The sequence below is a fragment of the Gracilinanus agilis genome, chromosome 2 (assembly GCF_016433145.1).
Source record: "Gracilinanus agilis isolate LMUSP501 chromosome 2, AgileGrace, whole genome shotgun sequence".
Classification (NCBI taxonomy): Eukaryota; Metazoa; Chordata; class Mammalia; order Didelphimorphia; family Didelphidae; genus Gracilinanus; species Gracilinanus agilis.
In genome coordinates, this window is record NC_058131.1 from 608,169,354 (window position 1) to 608,183,136 (window position 13,783).

Sequence of the window (13,783 nt, forward strand, 5' to 3'; positions counted from 1 at the left end):
TCTTCTTCCAGTTCAAAATCAATGATCAAATTCTTCTCTCTATATATGAGGCAGTTGACAGCACAGTGGATACAGTGTTGGAATTGGATCCAGGAAGATTTGAGTTCAAGTCGGGCCTCAGACACTAGCTGTGTGACCTTTTCCAGTCACTTAACTTCTGTCTACCTCAGTTTCCTCAACTATAGAATGGGGATAATAATTAAGCCTTTTTTCTAAGGTTGTAAGGATTAAGTGAAATAATATTTGTAAAGTGCTTAGCACAATAGTAGTAGGTGTTTAATAAATGATTGTTTTCTACCTTACTTACTTCTTCTAATCTGATTGCCAGCATGTTTCACTTTATTTTTAAAAGACTTTAGCTTTAAACAAGAAGTATTTTTTAAACATTTACTCTATGCCTGCCAAAATCCTAAGCACTGGGAGGCAATGTAAAAGTAAAAACTATCCCTGCCCTACAGGAGCGAATGTTCTATTGGAGGAAAGAATTGAAAGGGACATCATTATATATAAAATAAACACAGAATTCAGGGAAAGTAACTTTTGATAGGAAAGCACCAACAGCTGTGGATGTCTAGACCAAATTCAAATGAAAGAATGTATCTGTGATAATTTATTTTCATATACTGTATTAAATATTATATCAGGGCCCTGGAGTAGAAAAGTCCCAGTTCCTGTATGGTAGGGAGAATTATTGTGCATTTCTATGACGAGGTCACACAGCTGATAAGTATCTGACATCAGCTTTGAATTCAAGAAGAAAAGTCTTCCAGACACTAAGGTTGGTCTTCTATTCAATGTGCCACCTGGAAGCCCAAGTATTCTTTATTCACAACATAAGCAATATGGTCATTTAGCACATTTTTATCATGTGAAATTAAGTAGGTGGAGAGACTTTATTTCAGTATTACTACAAAGAGTAGTAATTAATAATGATATTAAAAATCACCATTCACATTTATGTAGTACTTTAAGATTTACGAGTCATTTGACATGGATTATCTCATCTAATCCTCCAGAGACTCCCTTTAGCTAGGTGCCTATTATTAGACCCAATGCAACAGTTGAAGAAACTGATGCTAAAAGAGGTTTTGATGTCCATGGTTCCATGGTAAATTTTTGAGCTGTGCTTTGAACCTTAGATCTTCCTAACTCTTGCGTTTCATTTTATTTTCCATTCCATACTGCTGCCCCAGTTCTGGAGAATGTCTGTGACTTCACTAATGTGGGGATGCCCCCAGGAAGACAAATCAGAGCCCTTTCATAACTTGGTGGATACTTGCATTTCAATCAATTTATTGAGCATTTTATTAAGCACCTGTAATAGGCCAGGTATCATGCAGTAAGCATATGCAAGGTGCTCTGGTACCCATTAGGAACACAAAGACAAAAATCTTCCCTCAGGGAGCTTATGCTATTTTTTCATGAGTTACTCTAAGCAAAATTTTCCTGGTGGTAGTTTTTTGTCAACAAGCCTTTCTGATCTTAGAGCAACCATATGTCACTGGGTCTATGCTTAAAACCTCTGGCAGACATGACCTTCAAGAACATACAGTCACCAACTTACCACGATGAGTAGTATTTAGTGAAGGGAGAAGATTCTATTCTGGACAAAACAAATGGGAATTTATTCAAATTTATTGTTATTTAACAATTAATAATTTTTAAAAATTCAAACACTTAATAAGTGTTCAGTTTTTAAAATTACTTAATAGTTGTTCAGTTATTAAAATCATTTGATCCTTGTTCAATTATAAAAATTTTAAATAATTCTGAATTTAAATTATTTCTATTATTTATTTTATAACCATTATTATTTAATTATATGTTAATGTGTATTTATGTTGTATTTTATAATAATTAATTATGGATTTAATCATTACAACCATTAGTAATTAATTATATAAACTGCCTCCAATGTAAAAATAAAAAGAGGTTGGAGGACAGGTGGAATTAGACAGATTTTACGTATTTATTTCTACATCTCATCTTCACCAAGATCTTTCAAAAATACAAAATATTTCATTCTTCCTTTCTCCACAGAGCTTCCTTTGTCTTTAATGTCTTATAATTCTTTTAGTAAAGATTCTTAACTCTAGGTCTATGAACTTGTGGTTTTTTCATATTTTGATAACTGCATTTCAATGTAATTGGTTTCTTTGGTAATTCTATGCATTATTAAATGCATTTGAAAACATCTTTATGAGAAAGAGCTCATTGCTTCACTAGACTGCTAAAAGGATCCATAATATAACAATGGTTAAGAAATCCTGTTTGAAGGGAACTAGAGGAATCCAACGTGCTTCTATGCCTCTGTGCATAGTCTAAAATATGTCACTCATTATGATGTAAACCTTGTCTAGAAGTGAATGATGGAGCCAAGCTTTTATGCCTTTCCTTCCTCTTTACTGGGAATGAGCAATGAGTGGTTGTCCCTCTCTGGCTTTTCCCTTTCTTTGACAGCTGGCCAAAATCTTTTCAGAGCAATGCTTTCAAGAGGGGAAAACCCAGGTTCAAGGGAAACCACGAGTCTGGTTGTTTGGGAGGGGTTGGAACAGTTTTCTGTCTTAAAATCTATTTTACTCATTTAAAATTCTTCACAATTTCAAATAATTTTAAATATTTTTTAGTCTGAGGTATACAAGGAAAGACACGCCAGTCTTCTAAAAGAGAGAACTTGAGGGTAGACAAGTGGGAATGATATTATTCATTCACTCAAAAAATTTAATAAGCCCTTCCTGTATATCTGGCATAGTTCTATGAGTAAAAGAAGCACAAAAATGTCTAAGGAATGATCCTTAACTTCAAATAGCTTATAGTTTATTGAGCGATAGTCATATAAATACAAAGACAACAGAAATTGTGTCATGATTTTTGGTTGTCTATTTAGGGGAATGAAGAAGGAAACCTGGACTTCAGTCATAGAGATCTCTGACAAAGAAGCTCCCTCTTTTAATGCAGCCAATTGTTTTGTCATTAAAATTTAGAGAAATAAGTGGGAGCACTGATAGCATAACTGACTTGACCAGCCTCACACATCCAGGATGTCAGAGGTGGAATTTGAAACCACAATATCCTAACTCCAAGACTCCCTCAATTCATCACCCCACTCTGTGGGCGAGTGGTATAAAGGAAGTGCTATTTGAGTTCAGAGGAGAGAAAGATCAGTTCTGGTCAGGGGAGTAAGGGAAAGGGGAGACACAATGAAAATGATACTTGTGCCAGGGTAGTATTTTGATGGATTGTTCCCGTTGGCAAAAACTCCACCTTTTCTGTTGTCACATCAAGTTTATGCCAAAATATTACTTTAAACAAGGAAACATAAAGTTTCAATCCAATAATTGCAAACAATAGAAATAAATTCTAAGATATCTGTCAGCATTTTGAACCCACTTCCACTCACCTCCTTCCTCAACCTTTTCTATATGCTGACAATCTGTACAATAGGTTAAAATAAGAACCATCTGGTAACAAAACTCTCTGAATAGGAACCAAGATGGTTCTGCATTAAGTTGAATATCTTGCTATAGTGGGACATGTATAATGAAACTCTGGGGTATTTTTTAAATTTGATATGTTTCCTTGCAAATTCTCTCTTAAATTAACAAGCTGATTTTTATTATAATGCCCACAGTTCTCAGAGATTTCTAAAAAGAAATCCTCTTTATCTCAGCCCTAGTATATTTCAGGTATGCCCAGTTAATTACACATCTAAGGATGACACCATCATAACTACCTTTGGAAATCTGATATATATTTAATACATAACCAAAGGAAGCTAGGTGGCACAATGGATGGAGTGCAGAACTAGAGTCAGGAAAACCCGAGTTCAAATCTGTATTTACACACTTGTTAGCTGCGACCTTAGGCAAGTTCACTTCACTATTTGTCTCAATTTACTCATCTATAAAATGAGCTGAAGAAGAAAATGGTAAATAACTCTAATATCTTTGCCAAGAAAACCCAAAATGGGATCACAAAATGTCATATGTGAATAAAACAACTGAACAACAACAAAAATATATATAAACAGAAGTTTTCACTCTTCCTCAATCTTCTCTCGGGATCTTTTGGATCCTAAATTTCATAGGTTTTCTCCATTATTCTTCCCTAACCTTAATTCCCCAGGTTCTCTCTTGGGTTTTAGTTTCTACTTTCCTTCAACTGTCTCTCTATATATGTGGCAAACAAGTAAATCTAAAATTTATAACTTTTTGTCAGAGCCTATATTCTAGTACAGAAGGAACATGAGAATTTTTTTCTTTATAAACCTGAAAATCTGTATCTTATTTACATTACCCATCTAGAACAAAGGAAATATTATGTGAACATACATTGCATATACAATGTTCCTCATATTATATCTTCAACTTGAGCAGAGGCCAAAAGTAAAGCCTTGATTACTTTCATCAGAAATTATCTTGAAGATGGTACATGGAACACCAGACCTGGAAATCTGAAAGACCCAAGACCAAGTCCCATCATAGGTACTTCCTAACTGTGTGACCATGGACAGTTTCCTCTTCTTTAATATGGATATAATATTACCCATCTCACAAATTGTTGTGAGGATGAATAAAAAAACTTACGTAAAACACCCTGCAAACCTTAAAGTGCTATAATGAGCTATTTTTGAACCTATTAAAGTAAGTTTCTTCTGCTTTAGTCTAGGTCAGAGATTATAAGATGCAAAACTGGAAAGAACTTTAGAATTTCAATCTACTAGTTTTACAAATGAGGAGTATTTAATCTAGAAAGGTTTAATTGACCTCTCCAAGTAAACAAAGGATTCAGAATTTAAACCTGTCATCTAACTCCAATTCTTATATCACAGCTATCCAGAAAACAAAGGGTTTAGTTCCCTCTAAGAGAAGATCTGTATTATCTAGCTGTATCAAATGGATTTCATTTGGTGTTGAAGCTACTATCTTTATTCATCCAGCGAAAAGGTACCCTGTAAAACAACCTGTTTTAAGAAATCATGTCACAAAAACAATAACTATGATGAAACCCCATCACATCAGCTGAACTGATTTAAACCTTGTTAAATTATGTTTGTTGTTCTTTTAAAAATTTTGTGAGAGTGAAGATGGAAGGGAAAGAAGAGGACCCTCTTGATCTCTCCCAAATTGCCCTCCAAAAAGATTTGATCAACACCTCAAAATGAATGCTGGAACAGCAGACCTAACAAAAAGATAGGGTAGAAACAAATTTTCAGCTCAAGACAACTTAAAAGATCTGCATAAAAGGTTTGTCATACCCAAGTGACAAAAGAGTATAGAATGGGTAGAAATTGATAAATGGTCAAAGGATATGGACAGGCAATTTTCAGAAGAAGAAATCAAAGCTATCCGTAGTCATATAAAAATGCTCTAAATCACTATTGATTAGAGAAATGCAAATTAAAATAACTCTGTGGTATCACCTGATACATATTAGATCAGCTAATAGGACAGAAAAAGAAAATGACAGATGGGGGTGGGGTGTGGGAAAATTTAAAACACTTTTGGTGGAGTTGTGAACTGATCCAACCATTTTGGAGAGCAATTTGAAACTATGTTCAAAGGACTATAAAACTGTGCATATTGTTTGATCCAACAATACTATTAATAGGTCTATATTTCAAAGAGATCAAAGAAATTGGAAAAGGTTCTATATATACAAAAATATTTAAAGCAGCTCTTTTTGTGGTGGCAAAGAAATGGAAATTGAAGGGAGACTCATCAATCAGGGAATAGCTAAGTATGATATATGATTGTAATAAAATACTATTTTGCTATAAGAAATGACAAGCAGGATGATTTCAGAAAAATGTGGAAAGACTTTACATGAATTGATTCAGAATGAAGTGAGCAGAACCAGAAGATTTTACCTAGTAGACAGTAATAGTGTACAATGAACAATTGTGCATGACTTAGCTCTTAACAGCAATACGATGATCCAAGACAATCCCAAGGAATTCATGGTGAAAAATGCCATTTCCTTTCAGAGAAAGAATTGATGGGCTGAATGCAAACCAAAGTATAGTATAGTTCATTTTCTTCCTTCATTTTTTTGTTCGAGTTTTCTTCCACAAAATGAAGGACTAATATGGAAAAAGGTTTTACATGATTACACATATAAAATCTATATCAGATTACTTGCTGTCTCAAGGGGAGGAGGAGGGAAAAAATCAGGATTCAAAAATATTTAATGTCAAAAATTGTTTTTACAAGTAATTTGGGGGGAAATTAAAATAAAAAAAGTTTAATAAAATATTTTCTCCTGATAGACATGTTGTTTTTAAGAAATCTGGAGCTCTTTATTATTTGTATTTGATCCAATGTGTAATATAGCCAATAGCTGCAAATTCACTTGAAGTTGCATCGGAAGTAATTATTACATACAGATTTCAAAGAATACAACTAGGCTTTTAACAACTAAATTCCCTCTATCTCCCCTCTTCCTTTCCTCATTCTTTCTTTGTCTTCCTTTTCTTCTCCTCCTCCTCCTTCTCCTCTTTCTCATTCTTCCTCTCTCTCCCCCCTTCCTTTTGCCCTTTTCCTTCTTCTAATTCTCAAGTTGGTATAATACTTTTTAAAAGAAAATGGTGCTAATTTCTCTTTCAGAGAAATTTATGCCTTTGACAAAAGCTTATTAATTGGACCACATTTCTATAATTCAGGTACCATCCCCACTTAGTGAAAGCTTGTCCTAATTATAAGCAAAAGAGTTGAGAAAGAAAAAATAAAACAGATTGAGTCCTGAACTTCTACGATTGAACCTATAAAGCAAGGTTTCATCTAAAACAAACACCATTCAAATTTAACAAAGGGAAATATAATTCAACAAATTATACAACAATCATATGGTAAATTTAGTCAATATTAACTGCTCGTGGGTATATTAGGGTCCCCATCAGCCCCTTAAATTTGGTTCAATAGAAAGGGGTTTTCTCCCAACCCTTCCCTACGCATAAAATTTTCTGGAAGATTTCTTTTTCTTCACTACTTCATTTTGCTTATGTTAAAAAAGAGGCCTTTTCAGATTCAACACTTAGTCAATCCCTTGGCTGGCCTCACTTGATATGGCAAGGTTATGCTACAGTCTCTTAACATGGACATAAATAACCACTTTATGATCCAGGCACAAAATGAAATGCAAGTTATTTGAAAGCTAAGGACATAAGAGCCCAAATTTCCTATAGAGGAATTTGCCAGCTTACTCTAGAAATAACTCCCTTGACCCATAGTAGCCAAGATACAAAAGCATTAACCTGAAAATTTTAATTTCATTCCAAAGACTGTGAAAGCTAATGATTCTTCAAGCATTACAGCATACAACAATCTGAAAATGTTGTTTCACAACTATGTACTTCCTACTCATTACAACAATCATAATAACCTGATATGGAATACTTTTGAAACCATAAATTTATCAGTGCATAGAAAACACATGCTGTTTCCACATGGGAATACATTAAAAATATTAATAAAATTGCTCTGGAGTTTATATTGCTACACTTTATTGCAGTCACTTCACAATTACTAGTATACTGGTAGTGTACCTTGACTCAAATATTGGTGTATTAAAGATCTAGTATATGTTTTTTAGAAGAAAAAGATATTAACTTCTAAAATAAAAGCTAACTTAAGCCTTGTATTTTTCATTGCTGGTACTTGCCTAGAGTATCATATTACAAGTTCTTCAATAGAAAGGGATTTTTTTGGCTGTCTTACTGTACAAAGCACAAACTAGCCAAAAGGTATTAAATATAATTGAATTTTTAAAATAACAATTCACAAAGAAATTAACAAGTAAAAATCATGTCTACCCAAATTCCCTGAATGTTGAATTTAAGATGAAGCACACATATACTTTAAAGTTCTAGGGCATCTTTTGTTTTGAGTACAATTTCCCAAGAAGTACCCTTCTTCCAGAAGGGATTGACCACAAAGGTTCAAGATTTATAAATGCTTTATATGTCTCTGAGGCTGTTCAGGGATAGAGAGAAGCCCTAAGATTTCCAAAAGAAGTAAGTGATACTACTCTGGGTTTCTTTTCAACATCTCAAAGTACTTCCCAGACTTATAGAGAGGGTTGTTAAATAGTGGAATGGGTCTGGAATACTAAGTATGGCCATACTAAAGGTAGAGAGCTAGACATTATGGTTTATTAAGGGTTCATCCTGCCCCATTATTTCTAGTCGTCTCTGATTCTAGACAAATATGTACAACAACCTACACAGGCAGAAAGGAGACCTTCTTTTATAAGGCTGAGACCCAGTGAGGCAAGGAAATTTGCCAAAGGGCTTTCAGCATGTTTCTGAGTAAACCAAGAACTGGACCCAAGTCTCTTCATTCTTGGTCTTTGCTCTAACCACTAGACCACACTTCATTTTTATAATGATGATGACAATACCTTCCATTTGTAGAATGCTTTATGGTTTCTGAAGAGCTTTTATATTGTTTCAGAAGGAATAGGTAAGGGGCCTCATTCTGAGGCATAGAAGAGTTCACGTCAAAAAAAAAAGTTCACCTCAGAAGAAGAGATCATGGAATCATGAATTTTAGAATCAGAAGGGGTCTTGTTATTGTTCAATTGTTTTCAGTCAAGTCTGACTATTTGTGACCCCATTTGGAGTGTTCTTGGCAAAGATAATGGAGTTTGCCATTTCCTTCTCCAGCTCATTTTATAAATGTCAAAAATAGAGGCAAATAGAGGGAAATCACTTGCCCAGGGTCACACAGCTAATACGTGTCTGAGGTCAGATTTGAACTCAGAAAAATGGGTCTTCTTGAATACAGACTCAGCGCTCTTTCCACTGTGCTCCCTAGATGTCCTACATATAGGCTTAGAGAACCTAAAATAGCATTTTGATTTTTTTTTAAAGAAGCAATGATTTCATTGTTAGCTTCCAGTGGGGCTCTTCTTTGACCAATTTAGATTACAAACCTCTATAGTTTATCATCTCAGAGAGTAGCTTAGGGCACTTGAGAAGCTAAATGACTTTCCCAGGATTTTACATAGTGTGTCTGAGAGGCAAGACTTAAACATATGTCTTCCTAGCTTCAAAAGCAGCTTTCTATATACTACCATAAAAATATTAATAACTGATGCATAGTAGATCTATATAATTCTAGCCTCAAACTCACTTGTAGCTAAGAGAGAGATGGGGTGTCCCCCAAAAACCAAAGTCCTGGAATCGACCTACCCTTCTCTCACTACCGGTGGTGGTAGCCATGAGCCACATGAAAATTGACAAAAAGAAAGAAATCAAAATATGGCTATCAGGTATATGGTGCTTTATGGTTTGCAAAGCACTTTACAGATATTATCTAACTTGATGCTCACAAAAACCATGTGAGGTATGTTCTATTACTATCTCTGATTTTACAGATGAGGAAACTAAGGCTGAGAGAAATTTAAGTGATTTGCCCAAAGTCACACAGCTAGTGTCTGAGGTAGGATTTGAACTGCAAGACTTCCTGAGTCCAAGTCCAATGCTTTGCCTGCCACCTAATTGCCACTCCAAAATCAAAGGGGCCAGGTCTCAGATACTATCTATCTAAATAAAAGGCCATAATATACAGCAGGGGTCGGCAACCTTTTTGGTCGTGAGAGACATAAATGCCACATTTTAAAAAATGTAATTTCATGAGAGGTGGACAGTGCTCATAGTGCAAGCTCCTGTAACAATGCACGCTCCTGTAACAGCACCTAAAAAAATTGACTTTATGGCTCCTGCAGAAAGAGCTATATGTTGCTGACCCCTGCTATACAGGGACCAGTTTTTCTATATTAAATAATTATCAGTATTATCGAGGAAAGACAACCAGGCAAGTAATTTCTATTTTATTCCACCTATTACCCCTCTATTATCAAACCTCTTTAAAATTTTAGAGCATCTCATTTGGAATTGCTCTTATAGATCATCTAATTCAAAACCTAAGTATTGCAGGTGGGAGAAGTGAGGCCTAGAAAGGCTATGACTTGCTCAAAGTAATACAAGTAGCAAATGACAGAGGTGGGATTTAAATCGAGTTCCTAACGTGTTAATTTTGTGATATGGCTTTTCTTTTCACTCAATTGCCTCATTCTGTTCTAAATTTCCTGTTCTTACCCATCACATATAAATATTCTAATTCTAAAGCCTCAAAATCCAACTTTTCTTATAACAGCTAAGTCTACCAATCCGCATACAATTTCAACTGGGCACTCCCTGCTGTATGGCAATCCCTTTATCCTTTTTGGGACTGACCCTTCTCATTCTCCACAACAATGATTTCAAATTTTTTATTTCCTCAAGCCTTCTAAGCTTCTTCCCTCTTGAAATAGGAAACTCTGGTTCTCTCTTTCAGAAAAGGAAGGAAGAAACAAGAATTTCCTTCTACTTTCCATCCACATGAGCTCCTTCTCTGTTCTAAAATTCTGCCCTCCCTCAAATCCTCCCGTTTTCCCACATGCTTCACATCTTCCATTTTCTTTGTCTTTGCTACAATCTGTGACCAAGAAATGGTTCTTCTTGCCAAGGTATGATACAATGGAAAGATCACTGAATTTGGAATCAGACAATCTATAATTGAATCTTACCTCTGCCATTTATTATTTCTGTTAACTTGGTTATATAACTTAACCGTTCTGGGTCTTAATCTTTCTGACACTAAAATAAGCATGTTATATTCAGTCATTGCTAAGATCCCTTCTACCTCTAAGCCTGTAATCCTGCATTTGACTACATCCCCTCATATCAACTAAGGGAATGTTCCCCTGTTACCATTCCCTAGAATTCATTTTCATTTTTTTCTTATTCACTAATCCATTCTCAATTGCTTACAAATATATAAAGCTAATCAATCAATAAGTATTCACAAAAGTATCTCTCAAGCCAAAAAAAATTTCATTTAACCTTGCAAGGGTCTCAACTTATTATATTATATTTTTTGCAGTCAAATTGTAGGGGGTGGAAAAGAATTAATAAAGCAAAGTCAAAAAATGAAAAAATAGAAGGAAACATGAAATATCTCACTGAAAAGATGACTGACCTTGAAAACAGGTCTAGAAGAGAAATTTTAGGAATCATATGTCTACCTGAAAACCTAGAAATAAACATAAACATTGACATCATACCACAAGAAATTATCCAAGAAAAGTGCCCTGATGTTCTTCAACAAGAGGGAAAAATAGACATTGAAAGAATCCATAGATCACCCTCTATATTAAATCCTCAAAAAGATAACCCTCAGGAATGTAATTGCCAAATTCAAGAGTTTCCAAGCTAAGGAGAAAATGCTACAAGAAGCCAGAAAGAGACAATTCAGATATCAAGGAGTACCAATCAGGAATAGCCCGGATCTGGAAGCCTCCACTCTAAAGGACCACAAGGCTTAGAATATGATATTCAGAAAGGTAAGAGAATTGGGTCTACAAACATGGATCACCTACCCATCAAAATTGACTACATACTTCCAGGGAAAATTATGGGTATTTAACAAAATAGAAGAATTCTAAGTATTTATAAAGAAAAGACCAGAACTAAATGGAAATTTTGATGTCCAAATACAAAAATCAAGAGAAACATGAAAAGGTAATTAAGAAAGAGAGGGGAATTTTTTCTTTTTTTTAAGGGCTTCAATATGATCAAATTGCTTATATTCCTATGTGGAAAAATGTTACTTGTAACTGTCAAAAATTGTATTCACTATTATAGTAGTTAGAAGAATTATTCACAGGTAGAGGTTGGGGTACTAAGTGGTTTAAGATGACATTCAAAAAAAGAAAAGGGGGGAATAGAAGATGGCATTAAGAGAAACTTGAAGGAATAAGAAAAAATAGGATAATTTATGACACTTAAAGAGGCGCATGGGAGGGGGAGGAGAATAATAATATTATAAGAAGGAGAGGAAGAGAGTGTTAATAGATAAAACTTAAACCTTACTCTCAGTGGAATCAATTTTGAGAGGGAAGAGCATCTAGATACATTGGGATATTGAAATCTATCTTACCCTAAAGAAAAGTTGAGAGGGAAAAACCAAGAGGGGGAATGGGTCAGGGAGTACAAAAAGAGAGGAGAAAGGGGTAGGGATAATAGATCCTAAAGAAAAATAAGAGGGGAATAAGAAAGGAGGGTAGTGGAAAGGGAAGTTAAATAAGGTTGGGGATTAGGGGAACTGAATAAAAGCAAAACACTGGTACAGAAGGAAATAGTGAAAGAAGAAAGGGCAGGAGTTGGAGAGGAAACCAAAATGATAGGAAAAACACAAGTAGTAATCATAACTCTGAATGGGAATGGGATGGATTCACCCATAAAAATGGAAGCAAATAGCAGAGTGGATTAGAAACCAAAATCCCACCATATTTTGTCTACAAGAAACACACATGTGGCAGGTAGACATACACAGGGTAAAGGTAAAAGGGTGGAGCAAAATCTATCAGGCAGGGTTTCTGGGTTAAGATGGCGGCAGAGTAAGAAGCAGCTCTTAACCTCTCCTGACCAAAACACACAAAACTCCACAAGGGGACATAAAAACAAGTCCAGACGAATGGAGGAACCCCACAACAGGGCACAGCGTGGAAGGTACGTGGAATCGAGACATTTCCAGGCTATAAAGGGCTCTCACTAAATCGCGGGCTGAGCAACCACCCCACCCCCAACCCCTCCACACACAAAATCTATAGCTCTGAAGCCAGCTAAAAAGAAATAGAGCAAGTTTGGGGCACCCATCGAGTCATTGGCAGCTCCGGGGCCTGTTCCTGAGAGCAACAAGATTTAGGACCCCAATAAGCCAGAGAACCCAAGCGAAATCTGAGCACGAGGGCAGAGAGTAGACGCCCAGCGCAGAGCGCACAGGCACGGGCGGAGGCGTGGGTGGAGGCAGACACAGCCAGGAACTAAAGCTCTGAAAACCTGAGTGGGGAACCAGTGCAGACCGGTATACGACTGTGGAAGCAGCGCACTGAGACTTGTAAAGGAACCTCCTGCAGAGGATCAAGCAAGGGGGTCCACCAGGGGGCTTGACCTTGGAAAAAACCAGATCTCAGACCTCAGGTACCAATAGACCTCGGACAGACACTGAGCGTGAGGATAAACTTGAGAAGCTGCTGGGCTAATGATGGCTACCCAACCTCAGGAAAGTCAGAAGAGAAAGAATAACAACAAGAAAAAGAAGCCCTTAACACTGGACAACTTTTACATAGAGAAAATCCAGACAACCGAGCAAACAGAGGAGGAGAACAAACAAGCATCCGGACCCTCCTCAAATAAGGAAAACTCCTCACAAGCTATGGAAGAGTTCAAAACTGAGATTTTTAGGAAAATGGAAGAGATCTGGCAAGAAAATAACTGTTTAAAAGGTAAAATCTTGCAATTGAACACCAGAAATGACCAGATTGAAAAGGAATTCCAGAAGATTATGGCCGAAAACCGAAAGATTATAGCCGAAAATCAATCCCTAAAGGCTAGAATCGAGCAATTGGAAGCTAATGATCTCTCAAGACAACAAGAACAAATAAAACAAAGTCAAAAGACTGAAAAAATAGAAGGAAACATGAAATATCTCAATGAGAGAGTGACAGACCAAGAAAACCGGTCTAGAAGAGACAATTTGAGAATAATTGGTCTTCCAGAAAAACCAGAAATTAATAGAAACCTGGACTCCGTACTAAAAGAAATTATTCAGCAAAATTGCCCTGAAGTCCTACAACAAGAGGGCAATATAGACATTGAAAGGATTCATAGAACACCCACTACATTCGACCCAGAGAAGAAATCGGTTAGAAATATTATTGCCAAATTCAAAAGCTTTCA

At 35.9% G+C, this 13,783-nt stretch overlaps 1 protein-coding gene across 1 annotated transcript in view; it reads right to left on the reverse strand.

The window, feature by feature from the left end:
• Nucleotides 1-13,783, reverse strand: part of ADAMTSL3 (ADAMTS like 3) — a 616,185-nt gene that overhangs the window by 323,689 nt on the left and 278,713 nt on the right. The gene's annotated exons all lie outside the window — the stretch shown is intronic.